Source organism: Lissotriton vulgaris, chromosome 8 (genome assembly GCF_964263255.1).
Source record: "Lissotriton vulgaris chromosome 8, aLisVul1.2, whole genome shotgun sequence".
Classification (NCBI taxonomy): Eukaryota; Metazoa; Chordata; class Amphibia; order Caudata; family Salamandridae; genus Lissotriton; species Lissotriton vulgaris.
The window spans coordinates 656,149,663-656,160,512 of NC_141696.1; the positions used below are offsets into that span (position 1 = coordinate 656,149,663).

The 10,850-nt window shown below is 48.3% G+C and overlaps 1 pseudogene; it reads right to left on the reverse strand.

Moving 5' to 3' along the window:
• Positions 1–8,282: 8,282 nt before the first annotated feature.
• On the reverse strand, positions 8,283–10,162 carry LOC147697851 (18S ribosomal RNA; annotated as a pseudogene).
• Positions 10,163–10,850: the final 688 nt, after the last annotated feature.

The window sequence follows — 10,850 nt, forward strand, 5'->3', positions numbered from 1 at the left end:
ACGCCAAAAGGGTTCCTCAGTCAGGAGTGACATCTTTTGGAGATTTTAAGTCAGAAAAATCAAAAATATACTGAGCCGCAAAGACAGAGAATCCCCCAGAACCTCCGTGCACAGAGTACCTCTTTTAGTAGATTTCTGTCTTGCCTTCCCCAGTAGATTTCTGTCCTCTGACAAGATTACTCCTCCAGGCAGTCACTTCTTGATGAGGCCCCCAGTTGGGACGCCAACTGAAGTACCAAAAATACTTCATCACTTCTCAGGGGTCTTACCAATAAGTAGTCCATTCAAAAGCAGCAAAGAAATCAACAGAGAATCTGAAATATGAAAAGACATCTTTATTACAATTAATTGTGAGGCTACGTCGCCCAGTCACACCTAAAGCAACTGAATGAGGTAGCCTGCCTGAATGGTCTCCGCACAGACCTTTTATACCATTTTTTATGCCCTAGGCAAACATTCCTTATTTTTACAGTGTATCATACAAATATTTTTACTACAAAGAAAAGGCAGAGTCATGATGACAGCCCACATTTCAGTTTGTCCAGTTCATGATAGATTACCCAGCCAGGCCCAGAACTTCCATCAGATATCGATGAACTCCTAATAAAAACGGGCACCTCCTCCTTGTAAAACAGGTCATAAAGAAAGGAACAGAGACAGGTGTGTGTAAGAGAAAGCGTGGTTTGTATGCGGTAAATGGTTTATGACATGTTGTGTCTTGATTCTAATCTTGCTCGGCCAGTGGGTTGGGGACTGCCCGAACAGGTTTGGCTGGAGGCAGTGGAGGCAGCTCGCCCAGGTCACAGAGGAGTCAGTAAAGGTGGACGTGTCCTTTCAGCTCGAGTTCGGCCTTGGTCAATTGACTATGTAAGGGCAACCACAAGATGGATGCCGCTCACAAAATGGAACCCGAGGGTTCAATACAGAAACTACTTTTTAAGGGTGTTTTCGTCACTCAATCGTGACGCAAATGCACAGGCATAATGTCCTGATCATTACCGGTCTGCCGATACCAAATTCGTCATGGTATGATGATATTTTCTGACACGAGTGTTGGGCTTCGGTACCACATTATAGCAGGGTCCATAATTTTCAGAACCACATAATCCAGCCCCTTAGATTGGTATAAAGCTAGGAGCTGAGTCTAGAGACTTTGGATTATCCTGAACTGAAACTCTGAAATGAAACTCTGGACCATCAACATTCTACTGCAACTAGAAGACTGAAGAATCTCCCTTTTGGTCAAGGAGTGACCATCCTGTGCAAACATGCACCATCAGTAACTTGCCAATGTGCTTTGTCGATGCTCCAGCCGGAGCCCGGAGACTTAGCAATGCAGCCTCTGGACTTCCAGACTTCTCTGACCCCGACCCACATCCACAGCAAAGCTGAGATCCATGGCGGACACGAGAGACGTGGGACCGGACTACCTGCAGTACCTGCTTTTTGCTAACTATGCAGCTTCTGAGGCATCCTCGAAGTTGTACATTGGACCCTGAGAAGTCCAAACCCCGAGCCATAAGTGCACCGAAGCTCAGCCCTCCACACTCAATGAGTGCCGTGTGGGGCCTGTTCTTGCATTTCTCCTTGATGCGTCTTCACGGTTGCTAGCCCGCTGGCTAGTATCCCTCCTGAAGACATCTTTACAAAACAACACTGCTTGCCTGGTTGCTCCGGGCTTGCTCCTGCTTTCCTGTAAAGGGGAAGCTCCCCAGACTTCGCTTCTCTGAACAGAAGCCGATCTTCCCTTACTGCGTGGGTTGCCTTTGCCAAGGCTTGTTGACTCCAATCCGGAAGCCAACACTGTGTAGTGTAGTTCCTATTTTCCCAATAGGCTCTGCGCATTGGAATAACATAAACAGCAGTGTAGACATAGGACTTAGGTCATCTAGGTCTCTACTGACTATGTTAGACTTAATTTAGGTTTGCCAGCTAGCTCAGAGGTCACTAGAAACTTTCTCGAATGAGCAGGGAGGAGTGAACTTCCCTGATTAGATAAGAAGGGATTCAGTTTCTGACAACCCCATAAACATGACAACTTTGCTCCCTCAGATTAAAGAGTGTATCTCTAGAGTCGTGTGAAAACAATAGACGGCTATTTCACTCAGTCAATGGTGCATGCTTAGTTCCACCAGATTGCAGAGAAATAGAGAGACGGGCGTTTTCAAGAAAAGGTGTTATTTTATTGAGCAGTCTTCTTTCTCATGCAAGAGAAATGAATTGCCACAATTGCAATACTTATCATAAAGTAAAGTGCGTATAGTAAAAGTAGTATTATGAAATAACACTGTAAAAGCATTAATATGGTCTCTTAGCCATATGATACTTTAAAATATATAAAATATATATACATACATAAAAACATTGACTAAACAAACTCAACTGGTGGTTCTAAGATACGCCTACCCCGGTGTACCTGACCTAAGCCTAATACGTGGGAAGGAGTATGGGCCAGATGTAGGTCGACATTTACCGACCGCTAACGGCGATTCGGCCGTTTTCCGACCGGTAAATGGCTATTCTAGATGTAGGTGGCCTATTTTACCGATTCGGTAAATTTACCGATTCTGTAAAATACCGAATCAGTATTTTTACCGATTCGGTAATTTTGAGATGTAGGTGGGACTCTTCTGAGTCCCACAGGCCTTACCGAATCGGTATTTTACCACCCAATTCAATTGGCATTTCGTAAAACCCCTAATACCAACTGTTCCATATGCCCTTTCCCTCCTACTAAGTTTCGCTGTCCCTTCTGCAATTTCTTATTAAAAAATCCTACTATGTGTAGATCCTTGTGTCATCATGGTAGACGAAAGAGACAGATAACCCCGAGGATAATCCCATCCCGACCTCCGCTAAGTTTCTGGAGTATAAACTGCAGATCCCTACCGCAACACAGATACAATATACATGATTTTTTGGTCGACCATCAACCTGATGCGATATTTCTGACCGAGACTTGGCTCAGGGACTGCTCGGGTCCGGATATTGCAGATGCCATTCCCTCTAATTATGCTATTCTTCGCCAAGATAGAATCTCTGGCAGGGGGGGTGGAATTGCAATTATCTATAAGAACATGTATACCTGTAAATTGGTTGATGCCACCCAAAAAGACTGTGAGTCAGCTCTATTCCAACTGTTCATAACTCCGCAATTTATGCTGTCAGGTCTATTAGCATATCGTCCCCCTGGGACAGCCAGCTCATGGATAACTTCATTACCTGACCTATTAGCCCCAGTCTTGCTTAAGGCATCCAATTTCACTATTTTAGGATACTTAAACATTCATCTGGATGACAATGAATGCTCTCACAGGAATCAGCTCCTCTCTACCCTGGAAGCCTTTGACCTCCAATTACTTAATACTGGTCCCACACATGGTGCCGGACATCTACTAGACCCTATTTTATCTAATTTGCCTTTAGACTGCTCTCGTGATGCTCTACAAATTACTTGGTCCGATCACCTAGCTGTCCCTTTCACTCTAGACATGACTGATATAACAGTTAGACCGGTGACAGAAAAATTGGGGCCATCTCGGAATTGGGGGAAGATTAGCATTCCAGAACTAAATAACACACTGATAAAAACTCTCCCGTCTATTGATGCTTCGGTTACTGTTCTTAATAGTGTTACAGAACTCTGGCTGACCAATGCTGTAGAACGGGCATTGCCAATGACGTCAAAGCCCACAGTCATACATCATCCTCCAGCCCCATGGTACTCGGAACAACTTAAGAGTCTTCGCTCACAATGTAAGATCTTGGAGCGTAAATGGAGAAAAGGCTACTCTCCCTCCCGTAAAATCACATATAAGGAAGCCTTAAAAAAGTACCATAACAGCTGCAAAACTGCTAAAGCGAACTACACTACTAAAACAGTGACTGATGCTCAAAACTGCCCCAAGGTGTTATTCTCTGTTGTGAAGAAACTGACCGGTGCAAACTCCATTCCCCCTCCCCCGGCTCTTGATGTCGTCCAATGTCAGTCTTTAGCAGACTATTTTATAAAGAAAGTGGATCTCATCTATGATCACTTTTCGCCATTCTCAGTGACCACTCTCACCCCTCCTAATACGGCCAAGGAATTGGTGAATACTACCACTGATGCCATCATTACTACGTGGCAGCCTCTAGATGCCACTTCTTTTGTGTCCTGTCTAAACAGTGTGCGATCCGGTTCCCCACGGGATTTGCTCCCGGCCAAAATCTTAAAACAATTGGATCCCCTTACCCACCCCATTTTTATTAAACTTCTAAACACCTCTTTGAGCGAGGCCCAGGTCCCCCAACCTTGGAAACACGCCATGGTGGTACCTCTACTAAAAAAATCTGGTGCCGATTCTGCAAATCCTGCTAACTTTCGCCCGATATCCTTGCTGCCAATCTTTTCTAAGATACTGGAGAGACACATTAATTTTCAACTTTCCAAACTGGTCGAAAGCACCGCCTTTCTCCATCCCTCTCAGTCAGGTTTCCGACCAAGACACTCTACTGAGACAGCACTTCTGGGGGTAACGGAGAGTCTGAGGCACGGTGTCGACCAAGGTAACACCATGGCGCTCATCCTGTTGGATTTGAGCGCAGCGTTCGACACCGTGTCACACTCCATTCTTATTGACTCTCTGAAATCTCTGGGAGTGGGTGGCCAAGCTTTGGCCTGGCTGGTGTCTTTCCTAAATGACCGTAGTTTTCAAGTGTTCTCTCCTAAAGCAGCCTCCACCATCTGCCCATCTGCTCGCGGTGTCCCTCAAGGCTCAATTCTTAGTCCTTTATTGTTTAATATTTACGTTAAGCCCTTGGCATCCATTGTTGAACAGGCTGGGCTTACCCTGTTTTCTTACGCGGATGACACCCAGATTGTCTTCTCCCTATCAGGAAGAGACGTAAACAACATCTCCGCACTTAAGTCAGGCCTCTCTCTTGTGGCCGACTGGATGCGGAGAAACTGTCTCAAACTGAATGGGGAGAAGACCGAGGTAGTCATCCTGGGCCGGAATAAACACCTCTGGGGTCCTGGCCACTGGCCCATTGAATTGGGTATGGCGCCAACACCTTCCACCGCTGTTCGCAACCTGGGGGTCATCATAGATGACAGATTATCTATGAGACAACAGGCCACTAAGGTGGCGGCCATCTGTTTTTCAACACTGCGGTGGCTCCATAAGATCCTGTGGATGCTTCCACTCTCTTCCCGCAGAACCGTAGTCCAGGCGCTCGTAACATCTCGCCTGGACTATGGTAACATTCTTTATCTGGGCGCAGACAAAGCCACTCTACAGGTACTACAAGTAGTGCAGAACGCAGCTGCGCGCCTGCTAAAAAACATCCCTAGACGCTCCTCAGCCAAGGCCGCCTTACGTGACCTTCATTGGCTGAGTATCCCTGAACGTATCAAATTCAAGGCACTTTGTTATATGTTCAAGGTTAAGCAAGGCAGTGCCCCAGCCTACCTCCAAAGGCTGGTCACACCCTATAAACCTCCACGGCCGCTAAGGTCATCAGACATGGGAAATTTCACCATGCCAAGATGGAAGCTGACAAAAATGGGAGGTCGCTCCTTCGCTACCTTAGGACCCAAATATTGGAATTCTCTCCCACTGACTCTAAAATTAGAGACTAATCTATTTCGCTTCCGCAAGGCTGTAAAAACATTGCTTTTTTCTCAACGTGTCGAATAGCATGCTGTTGGCTCAGTTAGGTGAAGCTGCTTCCTTCTTCTCCAGTCTATCCCTAGCGCCGGGAAACCCACTGTGGGTAGCTGTGCGCGATACAAGCTTAAATAAATAAAATAAATAAATACCGATTCCAGGTGTGCATGCACATGTGTGCATGCACACCTATGGCATGTGACAGACAGACATGTCCTTAGGGCATGTCTGTGTGCCACATGTCACACATGCCTGAAATCGGGGTGCTAGAGGGAGTCAAAGTGACACCCCCTGCACCCTTGCAACATTCGGTATTTACCGAATCGGTAAATACCGATTCGGTAACGCCCATTGATTCCTATGGGCTTCAATGCCCATAGGAATCAATGGGCATTACCGAATCGGTATTTACCGATTCGGTAAATACCGATTCTTACAGAATCGGTAATTCAATTACCGATTCTATCTACATCTCCCCCCTTCTCTGTTACCGATTCATAAATACCGAATCGGTGAAATTCGGTATTTATGAATCGGTATAATATACTTACCTACATCTGGCCCTAAGTGAGTAGCAGTTTCAAGTTAAAGTTAGGTTTTTTGCCAAGTATCGGAATCAAGAATTCTCTCTAAGGTTTTAATCAGCTCCGTACCTTGGTTATAGAATGAAGGAGGTCTTGTATCTCGCTTCTCAGAACTCAGTCTCCCAGCAACCCGCGAGGGTAACTCGGGAACACCGGAGCTGGATTTTCTCGGTGTGAGAAAAGGCAGTTTCTCCAGCACGTCAAAGGGGAGGGGCGGCTTCCTTAGGCTCTCGCATCAGCTGGGCTCTCGGACAAGTAGAACGTCGCTCTGCTCCCCACCACCTTGTGTTTGCTTAAGGCAACGTTGGTATATTTATACCTGAAAGGTGTCGGGTTTGACGTAAGGTTAGACATAAGACATCATTAAGAACTAACAGTTCTTGCTGGACTCTAGGAGTTCTTGTGCAAATCAAAACAAAAGCAGGAGGGGGATTCCCGGGCTGCTGGAGGCTTGGTTTGTTTAAAGAACGCGTTGTGCTTTCTAGGAGTCTATGGGAGTAGCCTTGCCGTGCTTTGGACTGCATGTGCTATTACTGAATATGGATATGATTCTCATGCCTTTATAAGAATACTATTTATTATAACCACATAAGGGCATGAATTGGGAATATCGAATTAGGGTCCTAGATAGAAATACAACAACTGCCAACAGCGAGATCCTTTGTGGCACAGTCCGTATCCAGCTCCTGGTTGTCGTTGATGCCTCCTGGTCCACGTGGCTGCAGAGACAAGCTTCACTTCTTCATCTGTTTGCAGCTCGACATCGCCTGTTTCCTTCCTGGTTCCTTCCTGGTCACTGGCTAGTGACCCAGACTCTGTCCCCTCTGCTTTCAGGTTCTTCACTGCTTCGATCCACCCTTGGATCCAACCGGATATCTTCCTCCTGGTCGCCTGCAGCATCTTTGTGCAGTTCTCCATAGGATTCGACAACGAAACCCGACACGAAAGAACACCTATGCACCCGGCTTCCCTGGGTGAGGTAACTCGAGTATTCCGGTGCTCCCGTGGGTAATAACTATCCAAGTGTCCTACTTTAACTGGGTTTTCCTGTAGTCCACCCGGAAGTGTCCGAAATCAACTACTTTGTTAACTTTACGTTCCCATTAAAAGTCTATGAGAACCCGCGTGTGTGTTTAGACACTGCATACGCATCCTGTGAGACTCCTACTTCCTAACCTGTGGTCGTTCAGTGTAGTGCCAGCGATTCCCTAGGCCCATTCACCTGTTCTGAAGTGGTTCTTTTGCCACTTACTTAGTATATGGTTTGTGAGGCCCCATAGGGCAGAATTGTATATGTGCAACTTATAGTATGCTTATTGAGTCACTTGTGCTGTATATCAAACTCTGACCTCGTAAAGAGTGCAGAGGGATTGTGTTAGTGATAAATACATATATATTTCATATATACCTTGTGTGGTGTCCTTTCATTTGGTATTCAAGGGGTTACTATTGGTAAAACAATTGGCTTCACATGCACTCTGAATTATTGGCCTAAGACTGCTTTGTCCATGCTACCACTAGGATAGCTGGTCTATAAGGTTGACTTTATAACCATCACCATAAGGGTTGTTTGGACTGATACAGGGTGCCCACTAGAATAGTGGACATCACATATCAGGCCAACTTCTCACAACCCGGATCCCGGTTGGGCCGGGACGTGGCGCCGGAGGGCCCAGCCGGCAGCAGGGCCTTTCGAAGGAGAGTGGTACCAGCCTGATGATGTACTGCCCTTCGGTTTCCCCCCCACTGCGGGTGTCATGTCGGGTGAGTTAGGGTTCCATCTCGGGAGGGCCTACCGCTGTGACCATCCCAGAGAGGGACAGGGGTCGGGGCCCGCCCCCATCCCCGGTCCCTTGTGTGTCAGTTGGGTCCTCCCCGGTCAAAGAGGCCCGCCGAAGGCCTGGTCCTCACCCGATCACCACATGCGGGCACAGAGATCCCCACTGGCCGGGGCGTGCCAGGGCAGAGCTGAGCCCTATGCCTACAGTGTGTGCTTGCAGGAGGCAGCCGAGGGCTTCAGGCTGGCGCCGTCGATCGCTCAGGCTGCTCATGATCCTTCTGCAGGTTCACCTATGGAAACCTTGATACAACTTTTACTTCCTCTAGATAGTCAAGTTTGATCATCTTCTCTGTGCTCCGCCAGGGCTGTTGCCGACCCCGGCGAGGCTGATCCGAGGACCTAATCAATGCAAGCTTATGACCTGCACTTAACTGGGAATTCCTCGTTCTTGGAAAATAATTGCAATCCCTATCACAAACGGGTTTCAGCGGGGTACCCGCAACTGTCGGCGAAGGGTAGACACACGCTGATCCGTTCAGTGTAGCGCGCTTGCAACCCTGGACATCTAAGGGCATCACAGACCTGTTCTTGCTCGATCTAGCTAAGAAGTTGGATGCCGACCACTGGGGGTCGCGTAACTGGTTAGCATGGAGGAGTCTCATTCGTTATCAGAATTAACCAGATAAATCGCTACACCAACCTGGTGGTGCCCTTCCGTCAATTCCTTTAAGTTTCAGCTTTGCAACCTTACTCCCCCCGGAACCCAAAGACTTTGGTTTTCCGGAAGCTGCTCTGCAGGTCATGGGAATAACGCCACCGGATTGCTAGTTGGCATTGTTTATGGTCGGAACTACGACGGTATCTGATCGTCTTTGAACCTCCGACTTTCGTTCTTGATTAATGAAAACATTCTTGGCAAATGCTTTCGCTTTGGTTCGTCTTGCGCCGGTCCAAGAATTTCACCTCTAGCAGCACAATACGAATGCCCCCGGCCGTCCCTCTTAATCGTGGCCCCAGTTCCGAAAGCCAACAAAATTGAACCTATTCCATTATTCATAGCTGAAGTATATTAGCATTTAGCAGTCAACAGCTGCAGACAGCTTGCAGGGCCACCAGATTCCTACAGAAAGCGAGCCTTCTAATACTGAAAACTGAAAAAACGGTGACCAACGGCACAAATCCCAAGGCCTGAAGGGGAACAAAAGGCTCAGAATCCAGACAATGTATAATTGTTTTTTAAAGATATAGGACATCATAGAATGTCTATGTATTTTCATTGATTTTACTGAATATTTTTTTTTGTATCAAAATTGTAAAGGTTTTAATTAACCACACACAATAAACATACTTACTTACTAGCTGAAGTATTCAGGCGACCGACCTGCTTTGAACACTCAGATTTTTTCAAAGTAAACGCTTCGGACCCCCGGGACACTCAGTCAAGAGCATCAAGGGGGCGCCGAGAGGCAGAGGCTGCAACAGTCAGTAGCTCGCCTCGCGGCGGACCGCCAGCTCGATCCCAAAATCCAACTACAAGCTTTTTAACTGCAGCAACTTTAATATACGCTATTGGAGCTGGAATTACAGTGGCTGCTGGCACCAGACTTGCCCTCCAATGGATCCTCGTTAAAGGATTTAAAGTGTACTCATTCCAATTACAGGGCCTCGAAAGAGTTATGTATTGTTATTTTTTGTCACTACCTCCCTGAGTTGGGAGTGGGTAATTTGCGCGCCTGCTGCCTTCCTTGGATGTGGTTGTCGTTTCTCAAGCTCCCTCTCTGGAATCGAACCCGTGCTCACCATGGTAGGCACAGAAAGTACCATAGAAAGTTGATAGGGCAGACATCCAAATGTATCATTGCAGTCACTGGGACGTGCGATCGGCCCAAGGTTATCTAGAGTCACCAAAGTGGCCGGTCGAGCCCGGACTGGTCTTGGTCTGATAAATGCACGTATCCCGGGAGGTCAGCACTGGTCGGCATGTATTAGCTCTAGAATTACCAGAGTTATCCAAGTAACAGAAATCAAAGGAACCATAACTGATTTAATGAGCCATTCACAGTTTCACTGTACCAGCCGTGTGTACTTACACATGCATGGCTTAATCATTGAGACAAGCATATGCTACTGGCAGGATCAACCAGGTTGCCGTACCTGCTGACGGGGTGGGTTGAGGGTAGCCACGTGCCCATCTCCACCACTGGCAAACTTTCGTGCACCCCTCCCTCTCGTGAGCCTGCTGGGAGAAGGAGCCCGCCCGCCTGGGCAGGAGTGCTCGATGGAGGGGTGTGGAGAGGTGTGATTGCATGGGCACTGGCAGGCCCAGCCATCTCCCCAGGGAGGGAGAGGTGGGCTGAGGCACAGCCTGAGCGAGACGCAGGGGTGCCGGGGCCTGGCAGTGGTGACAGCACCCCTCGGAATGGAGAGGGGTGACAGCGTGGCGCGCGGGCCTAAGGACCTGCTGGGTGGCAGCATTCTAGGGCCTGGCACCACACCGACCCCTTCCGCTCGGGTCGGACCACTAGGGGGCACGAGCTGCCGCAGGGCCGGAGTACCCGATCGGGGCCCAGCGGTGCCCTTGGACTCAGCCACGGCTCCCAGGCCCAGAGGTGCAGGGGAAGCCTCCCCTGGCCCACCGGACACCATCCCAGGCACCCTGCCATTTGGCAGGACCAAGGACAGAGCCCGGGGTGGGGAGGTTGCCCTCCCAAGGGCCCCTGAGAGCCTCTGAGCCCAGCCAAGCAGGGGGAGGCTAACCGAGCACAATGGAACCCCATCCTGGGCCTTTGGTGGGGCGGCAGCCTGGGGGACGGGCCCAGGGCTGGAGCACCCGAA